The sequence below is a fragment of the Zingiber officinale genome, chromosome 1B (assembly GCF_018446385.1).
Source record: "Zingiber officinale cultivar Zhangliang chromosome 1B, Zo_v1.1, whole genome shotgun sequence".
NCBI lineage: Eukaryota > Viridiplantae > Streptophyta > Magnoliopsida > Zingiberales > Zingiberaceae > Zingiber > Zingiber officinale.
Window position 1 is genome coordinate 57,211,619 of NC_055986.1, and position 19,553 is coordinate 57,231,171.

General features: G+C 40.2%; 1 non-coding gene across 1 annotated transcript; it reads right to left on the reverse strand.

The window, feature by feature from the left end:
• Positions 1-5,901: 5,901 nt before the first annotated feature.
• On the reverse strand, positions 5,902-6,008 carry LOC121994869. Its single transcript, XR_006115813.1, has one exon. It is a non-coding gene; the product is annotated as a small nucleolar RNA R71 (small nucleolar RNA).
• Positions 6,009-19,553: the final 13,545 nt, after the last annotated feature.

Below are 19,553 nucleotides of genomic sequence, written 5' to 3' on the forward strand. Positions count from 1 at the left end.
CCATGTTGCAATCAACCTTCAATTATCCAAAACCAAGATCATTTGTGTATCGAATGACACATTACACACTGAAATCCATGAACATATATAGGAGCAGAGAGCCCTTGCAGTACACCCCATCAATCCCTCTGCAAACCAAAATAGAACAATCATCACAAGAACTCAAATCAATCCTGAAGAACCCAATAGAGCAGATACCCCTACGAAATTTTCAGAATCCACTGTGGAAATTCGAGAGAAAATGAGCCAAAACACTAGGGCAAACAAACATGAACAAGAACATCTCCAAATCCCCAAATCGCAGTTCAATAAAACCAATCATCATCTTAAACAAACCTAGAAAATATCACCCATCGCCTAATCCATACCTTCCGAATCTCATACCCACATAATCAGAGTGTACTTGCCTTTCTCCTTCGATGCCTCTGTCGAAAATGGCCTGCACCGTGCGTCGCTTGGCCGGAGGTCGGACACGATGGATCGTCGCTCTGTCGTGCTGACGAAGATGGCGAGACAGAGGCAGCGATTCCTTCGGAGAGCAACGAATGAGGAGGAGAGGAATGAATCGGCACAGTGACCTAAGTACTTTATACTTGGGTTTTATTTGCATTAACTTAGGTTAATTAAGATTAATCCCCTCCTAACTTAAATAAGGTGTTTCCCTCATGCTTCCGTTAAGTTTCATACTTCTATCCTATTGTAATGTGTTGCACTAATTTATTTTATAATTCAGGTAGAAAATTTCTTTAATTTCGTAGAAATTATATAAATTTAATCCCTTAGTTAGTGCTCACATGCCCCTAGAAAATTTCACCAATAGATCCCTTAATTATGCTTGTGAGACCTTATAATTCTTCCCCCCTAAAAAAAAAAAATTCATCACCGAAATTTAACTTACCGAATAATTCGGGGTAGCGGTCGCGCATATCCAATTCGGATTCCCACGTAGCTTCCTCCATCAACTGACTTCCCCATAAGACCTTGACTATTCTGATCTCCTTGTTCCTTAACTTCTAGATTTTGGATCAAGAATATGCTTCGACACTTCCTGATAAGACAGATCTGGTGTCCACTGCATGGTCGCGTAACTAATCACGTGAGAGGGATTAGGTATGTATCTTCTAAGCATAGCTATGTGGAATATGTTGTGGACTCCGGACAGGCTCGGTGGTAGAGCAATCTGGTACTCTTGGGTCCCAATCCGCTCCAAAACATCGAAAAGTCCAATATACCTTGGACTGAGCTTCCCCTTCTTTCCGAACCTCAGCACCCCCTTCATTGGTGACACTTTGTGAAATACATGGTCCCCTACCACAAATTCTAAATTCCTTCGTTGTTGATCAACATAACTCTTCTGGCGACTTTGCGCTGCTTGCATTCTGTCCTGAATCTTAGCCACTAGATCCATTGTATGAGTCACTATGTCTGGGCCCAGGACTACCCTCTCTCCAACCTCATCCCAATGCAATGGCATTCTGCACTTCCTTCCATACAATACTCCATATGGAGCTATACCTATAGTGGCCTGATAGCTATTATTATAGGTAAACTCTACCAAGGACAATTTTGACTCCCAACTCCCTTTGAAGTCTATTATACATGCTCACAGTAGATCCTCCAAAATCTCAATCACCTATTCGGACTGATCATCCGTCTGTGGATGAAAAGCGGTACTGAAGGTGAGTTTTGTACCTAATCCATGGTGCAAACTTTTCCAAAATACAAAGGTAAATTTTGGATCTCTGTCTGACACAATCTGAGCGGGGATTCCATGTAACCATACTCCCTCTCGTATGTACAGTTCTGCATATTGTTCTATCGTGAAGGTAGTCTTTACTGGTAGAAAGTGTGCCGACTTTGTCAATTGATCCACAATGATCCACATAGCGTTTAATCCTCTTGGTGAGGTTGGTAGTCCTACCAAAAAATCCATGGAAATCTCTTTCCACTTCCAGACGGGAATCGGAAGTGGTTCCAGTAGTCCTGCTGGCCTCTGATGTTTTGTCTTTACTTACTGACAAGTAAGGCATTCGTGCACTACTTTGAGTATGCCTTTCTTTATGCCCGACCACTAATACAGTGACTGCATATCCTTGCACATCTTTGTGCTTCCGAGGTGAGCAGAATACGGAGTAGTATGTGCTTCAATCATGAGGTCCTCCCGAAGTGACCCCACCTTGGGTACCCAAATGCGTCCCTTATATCACACAACCCCCTCCATCGTCGAATAGTTAGCATGCCCCTTTTCCTCATCTCTCCGTTTCCATTCCATTATTTGTTGATCTATTACCTGTCCTTCACGAATCTGGCCAGTAAGTTTGATTTAATAGCTAATGTTGACAAACTGATCTGCTCATTTGGTGTTAACACTTCCAAACTAATATGTTGGAATTTCGATATTAACCGTTGTTGGGTGGTTAGTTGTGACAGTGTTGCGGACTTGCAATTCAGAGCATCTGCCATCACGGTAGCCTTACCAGGATGATAGTTAATGCTACAGTCATAGTCCTTCACTAATTCCAACCATCGTCTCTGTCTTATATTCAACTCCTTCTGCATGAAGAAGTACTTCAAGCTCTTATGGTCTATGAAAATCTCACAATGTTCTCCATAAAGGTAATGCCTCCAAATCTTTAGGGCGAAGATGACTACCACCAGTTCCAAGTCATGTGTGGGATAGTTGTGCTCATGCACTTTCAACTATCGCGAAGCATAGGCAATTATCTTCCCATCTTGCATCAGCACAACCCCTAATCTATTCTTGGACGCATCCATGTACACTATGAACCGTTCACATCCTCCTGGAATTATAAGTACTGGGGTTGTTGTTAGTCTTTCTTTCAGCTCCTTGAAACTCCTTTCACATTGGTCCTTCCATTCATACTTTACCCCCTTTTTGGTCAGCGTGGTTAGGGGTAATGTGATCCCGGAGAAATTTTGTATGAACCTCCGATAGTAGCCTACCAACCATAAGAAGCTTCGGATTTTGATAGCATTCCTCGGTGTAGCCCAATTCTTGATTGCCTCTACTTTAGTTGAATCCACCTCTATACCTCTCTCTGAAATTATGTGCCCTAGAAATGGAATCTGCCCCCAACAAGAAATCACATTTGTTGAACTTCGTGTACAACCGTCTATCCTTCAGAGTCTGCAACACGGTAGTCAAATGTAAACGATGCTCTTCATAATTCTGAGAGTAGATCAATATGTCATCAATGAAGACAATAACAAATTGGTCCAAACACGGCTAAAAAATCTAGTTCATCAGATCCATGAAGACTGCGAGAGCGTTAGTAAGTCCAAACGGCATAACCAGAAACTCTTAGTGACCATAACGAGTTCTGAATATAGTTTTATGAACATCTTTCTCTTTTACCTTCACTTGATGGTATCTAGACCTTAGGTCGATTTTTGAAAATACCGTTTCCCCTCTTAGTTGATCGAACAGGTCATCAATCCTAGGCAGTGGGTACTTGTTCTTGACTGTGACTCGATTCAGCTCGTGGTAGTCTATACACAGACGCATTATTGATGTGCGTAGATTATATACTCTTTTATGCATGTTTTTTACGCACATTTACATACTTTGAGCATGCTTGATCTATGCATTTTTATACTTCCAGCTTTCCTTTTAGCATATTTACTCTTTTGGTTCGGAGATCTGCTTTTTGTGCATTTTCTGTACACAGGAGTCGATTTGGTAAAGAATCTACATCTTTGAGCAAGCATTGGAGGAAACGAAGGGAGAAAGCACCGAGCCGTGTACCTCACACGGCCCTGCACTGGTATGGAGCTCGGGCCGTGTGGAGTTTGGCACCAACAGAAGAGGAAGATGACATGACCGTGTGAACCTCGCACGACCGTGTCAAGATTTGAAGCCAACCAGAGCAGAAGCCTTACATGGCCGTGTGGATCTACACGGCCGTGTGAGACTTCCAGAGACCAAGCAGGCTGTGGCCGTGTGCACCACACGACCGTGTAGCATTTCCAGAGAGCAGAGGGGTTCTGGCCGTGTGGAGTCACACGGCCGTGCAGCTTTGGCAGAGAGGGAACTGGACATGGCTGTGTGAATCTCGCACGGCCGTGTCACGGGGCCGTGTGGCGCCCGATTCCCTCCTCTATTTAAACCCTTCTTCATGAATTGAAAGGGGATCTCTCCCCCTTTGGGAGAAAGCAAGATTTGGTGGTTTCCTCCCATTCTTGGGAGGATTTCTGGGCGATTCTAAGGGAGATCTCGATGATTTCGACTCCGAAGCGAGGATTGGATCCGAAGACAAGGCTTCTTCGTAGATAAGTTTTCTCTTTCCCCCTCTTCTTGTTTTCTTGGATTGGGGATTCAAGGAATGCTTGTAATCTCTATTTCTTCGGATTTTCTTCCTCGATTCATGGAGTAGATCTTATATTCTAGGATTTAGGGAGTATTTGTATGATGGATTGATGTAATCTCTTATGGATTTGCCATTTTCTTGTTTCAATGACATTATCTTGCTTGTATCAATTAGATCTTGAATGATTGATGGTGATTTGTGCTTAATTCTCATTCTTGATTGATTGTTTGGATTTCTTATGGACTTTGTAAAGATAAACTCTCACTCGATCATCTGAGGGATCCACGTGACAGGTGCAAGCCCGTGTAAGGACGTTTGAGAGATAATGTTGAAGAGGAAATAGGGATATTCAAGAGAGTAGGATGGATTTTATGATTAGCTCCTTGTATCTTGATAGATTAATGAGTCGTGGGCTTCTACGTTGATATCCGAGGAAGGCATAGTAATAGGTGCACTTCTGTGTAAGGACAACATAGGTACATGTCTAATTAATCCTATTTAGATACATTTCTCAGTCCTTAGCCGGTTGTCTATTGCAAGAGGGAACCGACAACTTTCTACATGTTTGGCAATTGAGGGATAAGAATTGGTGAACCATTTACATTCAAGAAATCTTACAAAGAAATCGAAACTCCTAGAATCTTCCTTTATCATAACCCAAAACACTAAACTCTTATTTGTTGATCCTTAATATTAGATTTGTTTACCTTTACTTTGCTTTTGAAACGATTGGATAGTTGTTTAGCTAATTCGCATTGAGACATTTCTAGTGCTTATTCCAGTCCCTGTGGATACGATAATCTTTTATATTACTTGCGACATTTGCGGAGAGTAACAAGTTTTTGGCGCCGTTGCCGGGGACTGCGCTATAACATTAGGAATTATCAATTGAGTTAGACTAAACATAACATTTGTTTTCCTCTCATATTGCATAGTTGTAACTAATCATTAGATTTCTGTTTTTTTTTACTTTCTTGTATAACTTTCACTTCTTGTTAATTCCTTTTGTACAAATTCAATTCTGCATTTTTGATTCTTCTAATTTTCTTTTTGTGTCGAATTGCTATCTGCTATCTTGTTCTTGTGTATGCGAAGATCTAACTTTGCAAGGGAATTCTTTCCTTTTGACCCTGAGATTGATAGAACTTTCCATAAAAGAAGAATTTTGCAAAGGTAAATTGAAGAACAGGAACATTTGAATATGGCAAATAGACCACTTAAGGATTATATAGCACCCTATGCGAGAGGTTTTCGATCTAGTATTTCAAGACCTTCAGTGGAAGCTAATAACTTTGAGATCAAACCCGCAATTATATCTATGGTGCAGCAGAACCAATTTGGTGGAGGACCTCATGAGGACCCTAATCAACACTTAGAGGTCTTTTATGAAATATGTGGTACCATGAAAATGAATGGAGTTCCTTCAGATGCAGTTAGATTATTATTATTTGGGTTTTCTTTAAGAGATAGGGCAAAGCAATGACTGAATTCTTTGGCCCCTAATAGCATCACCACTTGGGAGCAGTGTGAGCAACAGTTTCTTGATAAGTTCTATCCACCAAGCAAAACAGCTCTTATGAGGAATTTAATTGCAAGCTTCAAGCAAACTGACTCGGAATCTCTTTTTGAAGCATGGGATAGATATAATAGTATGCTCAGACAATGCCCACATCATGGGTTGGAAAGATGGTTAGCGTTGCACACTTTTTACAATGGTATCAATTATCATACCAAAGTGTCCCTTGATTCAACTGCTTGAGGGGCACTTATGAACAAAAGCTTAGATGAAGCCGAAGAAATCATTGAAAGTGTGGCACAAAATCATCATCAATGGGCAAATGAAAGAAGTGGTGGCTATTCCTCTGTAAACCAAACAATTAAAGCATCAGGGAAGTTTGATGTAGATGCAGTCACTCTTTTGTCTGCAAAATTGGACGCTTTTACAAAGAAATTTGAGAATATGGGGACTAGTGCTAATATGGTCAATGCTATTAGTACATCTTGTGAAGTATGTGGGAGTTCAGAGCATTCAAATGACTCATGTCCATTGGGAGCTATCACTGCACAAATCAATCAACTTGAACAATGTGATGCAATCATGAGTTACAATCAAAGGCAGAACAACCCATACTCAAATACTTATAACCCTGGATGGAAGAGTCATCCAAATTTTTCTTACAGAAATAATCAAGATCAAGGACCATCTATGGGGGCAAGACCAAATTTTCAAGCTGGGCAACAAAATTTTCAACATCTATCTTCTCAAGGCTTACCAAAGTCAAATGTTGAAAAGATGCTTGAAGAAATTATCTCAACTCAGAATAAAATGAAGCAAGATATAGCAAAGCTCATTCAGAGAATGAATAATTCTGAAAAGCATCAAAAGATTCAGGATAGTCAAATTGCCCAACTAGCTGCCTCATCATCCAGAGCACCAGGACAACTTCCAGGAAAACCTGATGTGAATCCTATGGAGCATTGCAACAGGATTGAGCTTAGGAGCGGACGGACCTTGGGAGACTCCCAAGTGACTGCTTCAAAAGGGATACAAAAAGAAGAAGAGCTCCCTCCTTCTATACCGAATCAGATTCAAGCTAATGAGGAGAGTACCATTGAGGTTGAAGAGACTCTTCCACTGAACCATCAGAGCAAAGCTGTCCCTTTTCCTCAGAGACTTACAATGCTCAAGAAGGATGAAGAATTTGGCAAGTTTCTAGAAAAGGTTAAGGAAATTTGTGTAGAGGTACCTCTTATTGATGCTATTCTACAAATGCCTAGATTTGCCAAATTTCTGAAGGATCTCATGTCAAATAAGAGAAGAAGAGGAGAGGTCGAGACCATTGCGCTTAGTGAGGAATGTAGTGCTATTTTTGAGAAGAACACTTCTCCAAAACTGAAGGACCCAGGGAGCTTTTATATTCCTTGCAACATAGGAAAAGAATTTTTTGAAAAAGCTTTTTGTGATTTGGGGGCGAGTGTTAGCCTCATTCCCTATTCAATTTGTAATAAATTAGGTCTCAAAAACATTAAACTTACTACTATGGCACTTCAACTTGCCGATCATTCCTGCAGGTACCCTTTGGGTATTATAGAGGATGTGCCGGTAGAGGTGGATGGGAACGTTATTCCCACAGATTTTGTTGTGTTGGACATGGAAGAGGACCCTAAGATTCCTATCATATTAGGAAGACCTTTCCTTGCTACAGCTGGAGTTATAATTGATGTCAAAAATCATAAGCTTTCTTTGGTAATTAGTAAGGAAAAGTTGGAATATAATTTATCTAATATCTCTAACCATGTCTCGTCTCTTTTAAATGCTTGCAGCAGGACAAGCATTTATAAACTTGAGGAATGAAATTTCCATCCTCATGGAAGGCCACCAAATGAAGGAGACAATGTGGTGGAAGATGTTGGGAGAAGATCTCCCAACAGAAACGAAAAGTATATCTGTCCTCCAAGGGCGAGGAAAAGGAGCGAATGATTAAGTTTGGTCGAGCTAAAGACCTTAAACAAACGCTTCTTGGGAGGCAACCCAAGGGTTTTTTTTGTTAGTTTTGATTTGTATTGTAATTTCTTTTAGTTTGATGCATTCTTTTGATTTTGTTTTCAGGTTAGGTGCAAAATAGAGTCAGGCCGTGTGCTATACACGGCCAGGCAAAGGTTGCAGAGAATGGAAGTGTTTGGGCCGTGTCATCCAGACACGGCCGTGTGGGATCTCCCGAGGAGAAAAAGGTATAGGCCGTGTCATAGACACGGCCGTGCAAAGAATCCCGAGAGGAAAAATGGAGAGGCCGTGTCCGTGCGAGGAATCCAGAGAAGGAAGAGGGGGAGGCCGTGTGGATCTACACGGCCCGTGCAAAGAATCCCGAGAGGAAAGATGGGGAGGCCGTGTAGATCTACACGGTCCGTGTAGGAGAACTATTAAAGTCTACCTCCTACCTCACACGGCCATATCTTGGCCGTGTTTCGCACACCCCCAACTCTCCAAAACATATCTTTCTCTCCCAATTTCTTAAAAACTCCTCTCTAATCTCTCAAGATCTTTTAGATCCGATTCTCCTCCTCTCTAAGACTTGGACTTTTGTTCTCTTAACCTAAGATCTTTTGTTCTTTGAAGTTTTGTTCTTTGAAGTTCCACAACTCTAGATAATTCTTCCCCTATCTAAACTCATCAAGATGTCCAATATTTTGAAGAGATTACGCAAAGGAGGTGGTGGATCTAGTGGAGACAAAGAGAAGGAGCCATCAAGAGACAAAGGAAAACAACCAGTGAAGGGCAAAGGCAAAAGGACTTCACGCAACGAAGGTAATGACAATGAATTCAATATTGTGTTCAGAAATGATGATCAAGTAACTAGATTTGCAATTCTTGTCAATAGAAAGATAGTGTGTACTAGATATATGGACCCAACTGTTCTTGATATGCTTGGAATTAGGGAAGATGTAGATTTGATGATTGGGTTTTTGGATTGGAGTGATATTATGTACACACATTTGCCTACATATCCTCGTCTTGTTTTGGAATTTTTAAGTTCATTGGATGTCCATTTTACTAATGAAGATGATTATTTTGGAAAAATCTCTTTTAGATTAATGAATCAAGAATTTCTATGGGCATTTAGTGACTTTAATTCTTGTTTTGGAATAACCACCGGTAGCCCTCGTAGGTTTGATCCAAGGTTTAATTGGAATCATTTTTGGAATGCAATAACTGGGTTAGATCAACCTTATGAGCCTTCAAGAGCTAAGGCCTCCCATATGCAAAACCCCATCTTTAGGTATCTACATAGAGTCATGAGTAAAACTATTTTTGGTAGGGGAGAGAGTGATGGGGTGGTTAAGAAGATAGAGCTTTATGCTTTATGGGCTATGCTTTATAAGGTTGAATTTGACTCTGGTTTTCATTTTGTTCAAACCTTATTGAGATCGGCTAGGGCATCATCGGGATCAATTGTTTTTGGTGGTTTGATTACCCGAATAGCTTGTAATTTAAATCTTGATGTTGATGGGTTGGAAATAATTCATGGTAATGACATGATTGACATTGATACATGTCTTGCTATGAAAATGATCGTTCGGGATGAGAATGGTTTCGCGTTTCCTAGGAGGAGTGGTTCTCCTTTACCCCTTCCTTTTCCTGAACGAACTACTATTCGTAACCGGGCTAATTGGGTAATTTCTGAGTTAGATTTTGAGGATAACCCTTCTATACCTGGAGACACTGAGCCACATAATGAACCCTCGTCATCTGGACATACGCAGCCTTCTAGTTTTATGGAGCCTGCTAGGCATTCTTTTGCATATGGCACGGGATCTTCTAGGTTTGATTTTTCAGATTTTCGTACGTCTCTAGAATCACTTCATGAGAAGCAAGATTCCCAACGAAAAATGTTGGAAGGGCGCTTCTCTTTATCTGATGATCAGTTTAGGGAGGTACAAAATCATTTTCAGTTTACGAGGAATTTTCAAGGTCAAGTGGCTGAGTTTGTGCAGGATTATGATACTGATCAGGCTAGGATGAGAGATTTTATGCAGAGTATGACGCTTACTAGCCAACAAGTTGATGCTTTATATGAGTATCATAGATCCTTGGGTGAGATTCCAGGTTTTCCTAGTTTTCCTATTGGCCAACCACGTCGTAGACCTCCTTTCCCTCGTCCACCTCCACCTCCTCCACCATACTGATTTCATCGGGACGATGAAAAGTTTAAGTCTGGGGGGGTGTCATATATTGTTTAGTTTGGTTTTCAGTTTTTAGTTTTTGATTAGTTTTTCATGTTGGTTCTTATTTTCATTGCTTGTTGCTTTATTTTGCTTGCTTTTGAAATAATCATGGCAAAAAAAAAATTTTGAGAACATCAAATCTTCACTTATATGTTTTCTTGGATTCAAGTGAAATGTTAGCACGATTATTGTCTCGATTCATGATGTTCGCATGATGCTACTAGTAAACTTTGTGTAGTTCTTTTTTCTATCTTGGGAAGCATTAATAAGCTAAGAATCTTATGGTGATGAGTTTTAGTTTTGGTTCAACCTTAAGGATTTTATCTTCACTACACTTGTGCTTGATGCTTGAATAATTGATGTCATTGAAATAGTCATGATTCATCTTGTTTGCTTAGTACTTGATTTCCATGGTGATCTCTCAACTTTCATTTTGGTTACTGGATGAGGCTCAAATCATTAAAGCTCATTTGGAAAAATCAAAATATCCCAACATGTGTGCTAAAAGTACATTGGTGAATAAGTTTTGCACAATGCAAATACTTATAAAAAAAAATGAACAATAAGGGATATAAAAAACAGTTGTCATGAGTGGAATCTAGCAAGTCACCCCTTTGAGACCGAGTTAGGTTACTGGGGAAATGACTGTTTAGTTTCTCTTGAGATTGAGCACACCTTTGAGACCTTGGGTTAGTTGAGAAATATGAACCAAGTGAATGGTAAGTAAGTGCCTATCACTGGTTACTTGTCTTTCACTGGAAACATTAGGAATTCAAATTTGATGACGACTTGACTAGGACATGGATTGAAACTTGAAGGGTGTTGAGTTACTTTTACACTGCGCACAAGATTCTTATGCTTGAACCATACTTTACTTGTTTCCATGATCATGCTTGTTAATGAAACTTTTTGATAGAGTTAGGAAAGTGCACTGGGTTTTATGAATGTGTTGTAGGACATATGAATTTAGATAGTATGTGGCGAGGACAAGAGGTTTAAGAGGGGTGTGATGTGCTAGATTATATACTCTTTTATGCATGTTTTTACGCACATTTACATACTTTGAGCATGCTTGATCTATGCATTTTTATACTTCCAGCTTTCCTTTTAGCATATTTACTCTTTTGGTTCGGAGATCTGCTTTTTGTGCATTTTTTGTACACAGGAGTCGATTTGGTGAAGAATCTACATCTTTGGGCAAGCCTTGGAGGAAACAAAGGGAGAAAGCACCAGGCCGTGTACCTCACACGACCCTGCACTGGTATGGAGCTCGGGCCGTGTGGAGTTTGGCACCAACAGAAGAGGAAGATGACATGGCCGTGTGAACCTCACACGACCGTGTCAAGATTTGAAGCCAACCAGAGCAGAAGCCTTACATGGCCGTGTGGATCTACACGGCCGTGTGAGGTTTCCAGAAACCAAGCAGGCTGTGGCCGTGTGCACCACACGGCCGTGTAGCATTTCCAGAGAGCAGAAGGGTCCTGGCCGTGTGAGTCACACGGCCGTGCAGCTTTGGCAGAGAAGGAACTGGACATGGCCGTGTGAATCTCACACGGCCGTGTGGCGCCCGATTCCCTCCTCTATTTAAACCCTTCTTCATGAATTGAAAGGGGATCTCTCCCCCTTTGGGAGAAAGCAAGATTTGGTGGTTTTCTCCCATTCTTGGGAGGATTTCTGGGCGATTCTAAGGGAGATCTCGACGATTTCGACTCCGGAGCGAGGATTGGATCCGAAGACGAGGCTTCTTCGTAGATAAGTTTTATCTTTTCCCCTCTTCTTGTTTTCTTGGATTGGGGATTCAAGGAATGCTTGTAATCTCTATTTCTTCGGATTTTCTTCCTCGATTCATGGAGTAGATCTTGTATTCTAGGATTTAGGGAGTATTTGTATGATGGATTGATGTAATCTCTTATGGATTTGCCATTTTCTTGTTTCAATGACATTATCTTGCTTATATCAATTAGATCTTGAATGATTGATGGTGATTTGTGCTTAATTCTCATTCTTGATTGATTGTTTGGATTTCTTATGGACTTTGTAAAGATAAACTCTCACTCGATCATCCGAGGGATCCACGTGACAGGTGCAAGCCCGTGTAAGGACGTTTGAGAGATAATGTTGAAGAGGAAATAGGGATATTCAAGAGAGTAGGATGGATTTTATGATTAGCTCCTTGTATCTTGATAGATTAATGAGTCGTGGGCTTCTACGTTGATATCCGAGGAAGGCATAGTAATAGGTGCACTTCTGTGTAAGGACAACATAGGTACATGTCTAATTAATCCTATTTAGATACATTTCTCAGTCCTTAGCCGGTTGTCTATTGCAAGAGGGAACCGACAACTTTCTACATGTTTGGCAATTGAGGGATAAGAATTGGTGAACCATTTACATTCAAGAAATCTTACAAAGAAATTGAAACTCCTAGAATCTTCCTTTATCATAACCCAAAACACTAAACTCTTGTTTGTTGATCTTTAATATTAGATTTGTTTACCTTTACTTTGCTTTTGAAACGATTGGATAGTTGTTTAGCTAATTCGCATTGAGACATTTCTAGTGCTTATTCCAGTCCCTGTGGATACGATAATCTTTTATATTACTTGCGACATTTCCGTACACTTGCGGAGAGTAACAATTATCCCATCATTCTTACGCACAAACAACACTGACGCTCCCCATGGTGACACACTTGGTCGAATAAAACCCTTGTCTAGTAGCTCCTGTAGTTGCTCCTTTAATTCTTTCATTTCTGTGGGCGCCAACTGGTATGAGGCTTTTGACACTGGAGTGGTCCCAGGTATTAGTTCTATCCGAAATTCCACCTCTCTAGCTGGTGGCAATCTTACGATATTGTCTGGAAATATCTCGGGGAAGTTCCGTACCACCTCCACCTCGTCCAGGCTCGACCTACGCATTTCAGATTTGACTATGATACTGACCAGGAATCCATTACACCCGTTACTCATCATCCCTTGAGCTTTGCATGCTGAGATGATGTGCGGACATTTCTGATTAGGGATCGCATTGAAAACGAAGGACTCATCATTGTGTAGTTTCAATTTGACTGTTCGTTGTTTGCAATCAATGATTGCCTCATACCGTGTCAACCAATCCATTCCTAGAATCACATCAAAGTCTGCCATCTCCAACATAATGAGTTCAGCATACACTGTATAGTGTTGCATCATCATCTGACAATTCCTTACCATACTATTACTGTTAATTCATCTCCCGACGGTAAAGAAACACTGTATCCCTTAGTCATTCGATCGAGTATCATGCCTAGTTTTGCGATAAACGCCACAGATATAAAAGAGTGAGTAGCTCTAGAATCTATCAATGCATGAGTAGGTAAGTTGGCGACTAAAATCATACCTGTAATGATGGCCGAATCTAGATCCACCTGCTCCTGTGTCATAGCAAACACCCTTCCTTTGGTTAACTCCTTGAGCTATGGGCATTCTCTAGCAAAATGTCCCGTCTTCTTGCATAGGTAACAAACATCGGAACCCATTAGACATTGCCTTGCAAGAACCTTCTCACACTTGAGGCATCAAACTTTATCTTCAGCCTTGGGAATTGTACCATTTTTTGTTCGGGACCCCATGGTCGCTGTCGTGGCTGGACCTATTTCTGTGGCTGCTTGCCTTGAAATTGTGCAGGAGCAGGCTTCTTACTATTGGGTCCCTATTGATCTCTTCCTTGATATCTTGCTCTTTTATTCTGTGCTTCTTTGATCATATCATTCCGATCCCTTTCGGACATCAGAGCGTGATACACCGCCTCTCTGTAAATGGTAACTTGACTCAGTTTAACATCATGTCTAATTGCAGCTCTCAGCCCCTCTATGAAATGCTTCAGTTCTTCAGCTGGTTACCCTGCATACATGGGAATAAAGTATCGTCCCCTTTCAAACTTCTTGACATAGTCATCCACTGACATGTCTTCTTGCCAAAGCTCTAGGAATTCCCTTGCCAATCGAGTCCTACTGTTGGTGGTGAAGTACTTTTTGTAGAATACTTCTTTGAAGCCATCCCAGGTCATGGTAGTCAGATCTAATGAAGAACAGGCACCTTCCCACCATATACGGGCATTGTCTCACAGCATGAATATGGCACACCTGACTTTATCAGCATTCATGAGTTGCATGAGTCGTAGATCGTCTCCAGTGATCGTATCCACCCTTCTACAACAAGCGGGTCCGTAGCACCCTTGAATTCTGCCGGCCCAAGCTGTTGGGATCTAGAGTGCTAAACACACGAAAGCGCAGCGGAAAAAATACTAGATCCTCTTATCCAGCGAATCCATGCGAAGGGAAGAAACAATTTTCATGGCAATAATCTATGCTAAGCTACATGATAGGATTATACCTTTGTTGCGTGCCCTTCGCAATCCTGACAGCAACCTTTTTCTTTGGATTTAGATCTTAGCGCGTCCAAGCGTCCGCGCCTCTATGGTATCCACACGAACATATCCTTCTTTCATCGCACGAATGAAGCCTTCAGAGAAGAACCATTTTCTTGTGCTTGCAAGAAAAATGATTCGGCCAATCTTGAAGAATCGACCATGGAGGAAGGAGGAGGAGGAAGAGGGAGATCAAGAGTCACCTTTTCTTCATCTAATTCATCTAATGAAAAATAAATGACAAAAACCTATTTATATTTATCCCATGAATACCAAGGGTCTTTTGTCTCTTTGTATTCCTCTTAATGGGTTGGATTTATTATATTGGATTAATCATTAATCCAATAACTCAATAAGTCTAACCCATTGAGTATAACCCATTAATCCAATGTGTCTAATTCAGATTGAACTCAATCCAATGAGTAAGTTTATTTGAGTCTAACTCAATTAGTAACCAAAAGGCCTAATCATCTCATGATTGGCTCTTAGGGCTAATTACTAACAATCTCCCACTAGCACTAGTGTCAATCACTACTAAGATGACACCAACACTTTGCATTTACCAATTATTCTTAATATCCTTAGAATTTTAGTCAAACTAAAATACCCATCTCCAAACCAATATGTTCTTTGTGTGTGACCCTGTAGGCTCTCGTAACATTGGCAATGTATCCAAATCAACATTTGTGATACATAAACAATGAGTGGCATCTAGCAATGTATCATTGCTACCCAAGTGACGAGAAAGTCGAGATCCGACCTAACCTGTCCATGACTATTATCTTGTATGACTCAGTCCCTCTATCCTTGATATTTAGATTGATCAATGAGGCATAGATCGTGTCATCCTCTTATCAATCTTTGTGTTTCTTGATCTCCAAGTAGACACACTTATCAAATAAGCACAATATCTCATATTAACTCATTTACGCATGGACATGCTTTCTTGTGTCCTACTAATCAAGGGGCCCACAGATATCGCTTCCATCATATGGAAGGGATAGATCCCATCTACATCACTCACATCCCTCCGCATAATTTATTACATACCCAGTGATTGACTTTATAGTCCACCCTGTTATGGGTGACGTTTGACGATACCAAAGTATACAACTCCTTATGTAGGGAACCATAGTGACTTCAGGTCTAAGGACTATTCATACCAATAGTCACATGAGAATATTTATGACACTCATATAATGATCCATGAAACATTCTCATGACCGATCATTCAGTATATATTCTCTAATATATACCCATGTGTCAATTTGATATCTCATATCCATGACTTGTGAGATCAAGTCATCCGTTGACCTACATGCTAGTCTTAATGCATTAATATTGTCCTTGTATATTAATGCTCGACTAGGAATAGTTAAGAGTAGTGTTCTCTATAATATCTCACTTTTAATTCAACTAATTGATATACTGTAGATAAGAACCTACCACCCAAGGACATTATTATATTTATTCATTTGGCACTGAACTCAAGTAAATATAATAACCATAACCTTTGCCTTCTAATGAAATAATGAAATATGATACAAAATATCCTAAGTCAATCAGCTCTTAATTGTCTCTTAGGGCTTACACTAACAATCTCCTTATATCACTAGCGCCAATCACTAAAATATCTCATATCCATTGACCTAGTGTAATCATCATGCTTTCTTGGTGCCAAAGCCTTGGTCAAAGGATCTGTAATGTTAGAATTGTTTGGTTATCTACATATCCTCATATCTTATATATCGAGGATCCCTCTAATGAGATGAAATTGTTGTAGTATCCAATACCCAAGACCACTATTTATATAAAATACATGCCCTAACTACGATCTAGAATAGTCCTTGTCAATTTGAAAGCTTACACCACTATAACCCTTTATAGCAATAACTGTAACCCTTTACAGCAAGCTCTTCATCGCCTCCAAATATCAAGAAATAATCTTGAGTTCTTCTCAAGTACTTAAGAATATTCTTGACTGTTGTCCAATGACCTTCACCTGGATCTGACTGGTATCTGCTCGTCATGCTTAATGCATACGAGACATCTGGGCGAGTACAAAGCATGGCGTACATGATAGACCCTATAGTAGATGCATAAGGAATCTGATCCATGCGGTCCCTTTTTACCTTAGAAGAAGGACATTGAGTCTTCGAAAGACTCATACCATGTGACATAAGCAGGAATCCCTTCTTGGAATTCTCCATAGAAAAACGTTTAAGCACCTTGTCAATATATGTACTCTGGCTTATACCAAGCCATCTCCCGGATCTATCTCTATAGATCTTGATGCCCAAAATATAGGATGCTTCACCTAAGTCCTTCATTGAGAAACAGTTCTCAAGCCAAGTCTTCACTGATTGAAGAGTAGGGATATCATTTCCAATGAGAAGTATGCCATCTACATACAATATGAGAAAGATGACTGCGCTCCCACTAACCTTCTTGTAGACACAAGGTTCATCTTCATTCTTAATGAAACCAAACATTTTGATCGCATCATCGAATCGAAGATTCTAGCTTCTAGAAGCTTACTTTATTCCATAAATGGATCTTTGCAACTTACAAACCTTTCTAGCATGCTCTGGATCTACAAAACCCTCAGGTTGTGTCATGTATACATCCTCGAGTAGATTTCTGTTAAGAAATATAGTTTTGACATCCATCTGCCAGATCTCGTAATCATAAAAGGCTGCAATAGAAAGCATGATCCGAATGGACTTGAGCATCACAACTGGTGAAAAGGTTTCATCATAGTCTATACCATGAATCTGCTTGAATCCTTTAGCTACCAATCTACCTTTATAGGTATGCATATGACCATCCATGTCTGTCTTTACTTTGAAGACCCACTTACACCTAATGGGTTTGATTCCTTCAGGTGGATCAACCAAAGTCCATACTTGGTTAGTCTAGATGGATTCCATTTCGAATCTCATGGCCTCTAGCCATTTCTCAGAATTTGGGCCGTGTACAGCTTCCTGATATGATGTAGGCTCATTGAGACAAATAATCTCTACATCACCGTGGTCAGACAAGAGAAATGAATATCTCTCAGGTTGACGACGAGTCCTATCAGATCTGCGTAGAGCTTGTGCTACTTGAACAGATTGTTGTTCCATAACCTCTTGTGGTGCAACAAAATCCTGATCCACAATATCTTGTGGTACCTGTTCAATTTCTATCAAGGTGTAGTGCTAGTATCTTGAACTTCTTCAAGATCGACTTCACTCCCACTAGTTTTTCTAAAAATAAATTCCCTTTCTAGAAATACACCAGTCCTGGCAACAAACAGCTTGCCATGTGTGGGATTATAGAAGTAATATCCCTTTGTTTCCTTGGGATATCCAACAAAGTAGCACTTATCTGTTTTGGGTCCTAGTTTATCAGAGACTTGTCGACGAACGTAAGCCTCACAACCCCAAATCTTCATAAAAGACATATTGGGACTCCTCCCTATCCATATCGTATATGGTGTCTTTATGACAACCTTGGATGGAACTCGGTTAAGTGTGAAAGCGGCTGGCTCTAGAGGATGTCCCCAGAAGGAAGTAGGAAGAATCATCATCGATCATACCATATCTAATAAAGTATGGTTCCTCCTTTCTGATACACCATTCCATTGTGGTGTTCCAGGTGGAGTGAGTTGAGATATTATCCCACACTCAACGAGATGGTCATGAAACTCTTGGCTAAGGTATTCCCCACCTCGATCTGATCGAAGCATCTTAATACTCTTACCAAGTTGGTTTTGTACTTCATTCTTGAATTCTTTGAATTTTTCAAAGGATTCTGACTTGTGTCTCATCAGATACACATAGCCATATCTACTGAAATCATCAGTGAAGGTAATGAAGTAATTATAGCCTCCTCTAGCTGCTATTATGAAAGGGCCACATACATCAGTATGTATGAGTTCTAACAAATCATTAGCCCTTTCGCATGTCCAATAAATGGAGTCTTTGTTATCTTGCCTCGAAGACAAGATTCGCAAACCTCATATGATTCAAAATCAAATGAGTCCAAAAGTCCATCCTTATGGAGTTGTGATATGCGACTCTCATTTATGTGACCTAAGCGACAATGCCAGAGATATGTTTGGTTCAAATCATTAGACTTGAATCATTTAGTATTTATGTTATAGATTGAGTTTTCAAAGTCTAGAACATAAAGTCTATTTATCAGAGATGCACTACAATAAAACATGTCATTTAAATAAATAGAATAACATTTGTCCTTTATTATAAATGAGAACCCCTTCTTATCTAAACAAGAAACATATATTATATTTTTGGTTAAAGTAGACACATAATAACATTCTTCTAGTTCTAAAACAAGCCCAGTGGGCAAAGATAAGAAATAGGTTCCTACAGCGACAGCAGCAACTGTTGCACTATTGCCTACTCGTAGGTCCACTTCGCCCTTTGTCAATACTCTACTATTTCTCAGCGCCTACACATTAGTACAAATGTGAGATGCACATCCGGTATCTAATACCCATGAAGAAGAAATAGATAGATTGACTTCTATAACATATATACCTGAGGTAGAAGTCTCACTTCTCTTCCTTTTCAGTTCCTCTAGGTATCCTTTGCAGTTCCTCTTCCAGTATCCGGTCTCACCGTAGTGGAAGTAGGTTCCTTCCTTAGCAACCCCACCTTTGGGTTTCAGTGCATGAGCCTTACCCTTGCCTTTGTCTTGGGTCTTACCCTTACCTTTAGGCTTCCACTTACCTTTGCCTTTAAACACCATCAAAATGGAACTAGGTTTTGCCTTCTTAAGGTTAAGTTCAGTAGTTCTCAACATGCTCAACATCTCAGGCAGTGGTTTGTCAATTTCATTCATGTTATAGTTCACGATAAATTGACTATAACTATCAGGCAATGATTGTAAGATAAGATCAGTGGCCAATTCTTGGCCTAGTGGAAATCCCAACCTTTGTAGATTCTCCACATTCCTGATCATTTTGAGCACATATGGCCCTACGGGACTTCCGTCTTACATTTTGCATTGAAACAGTGCTTTAGAGATCTCAAATCTTTCATGCTTTGCTTGTCCTTGATATAGTTTTCTAAGGTGTTCAACTATATC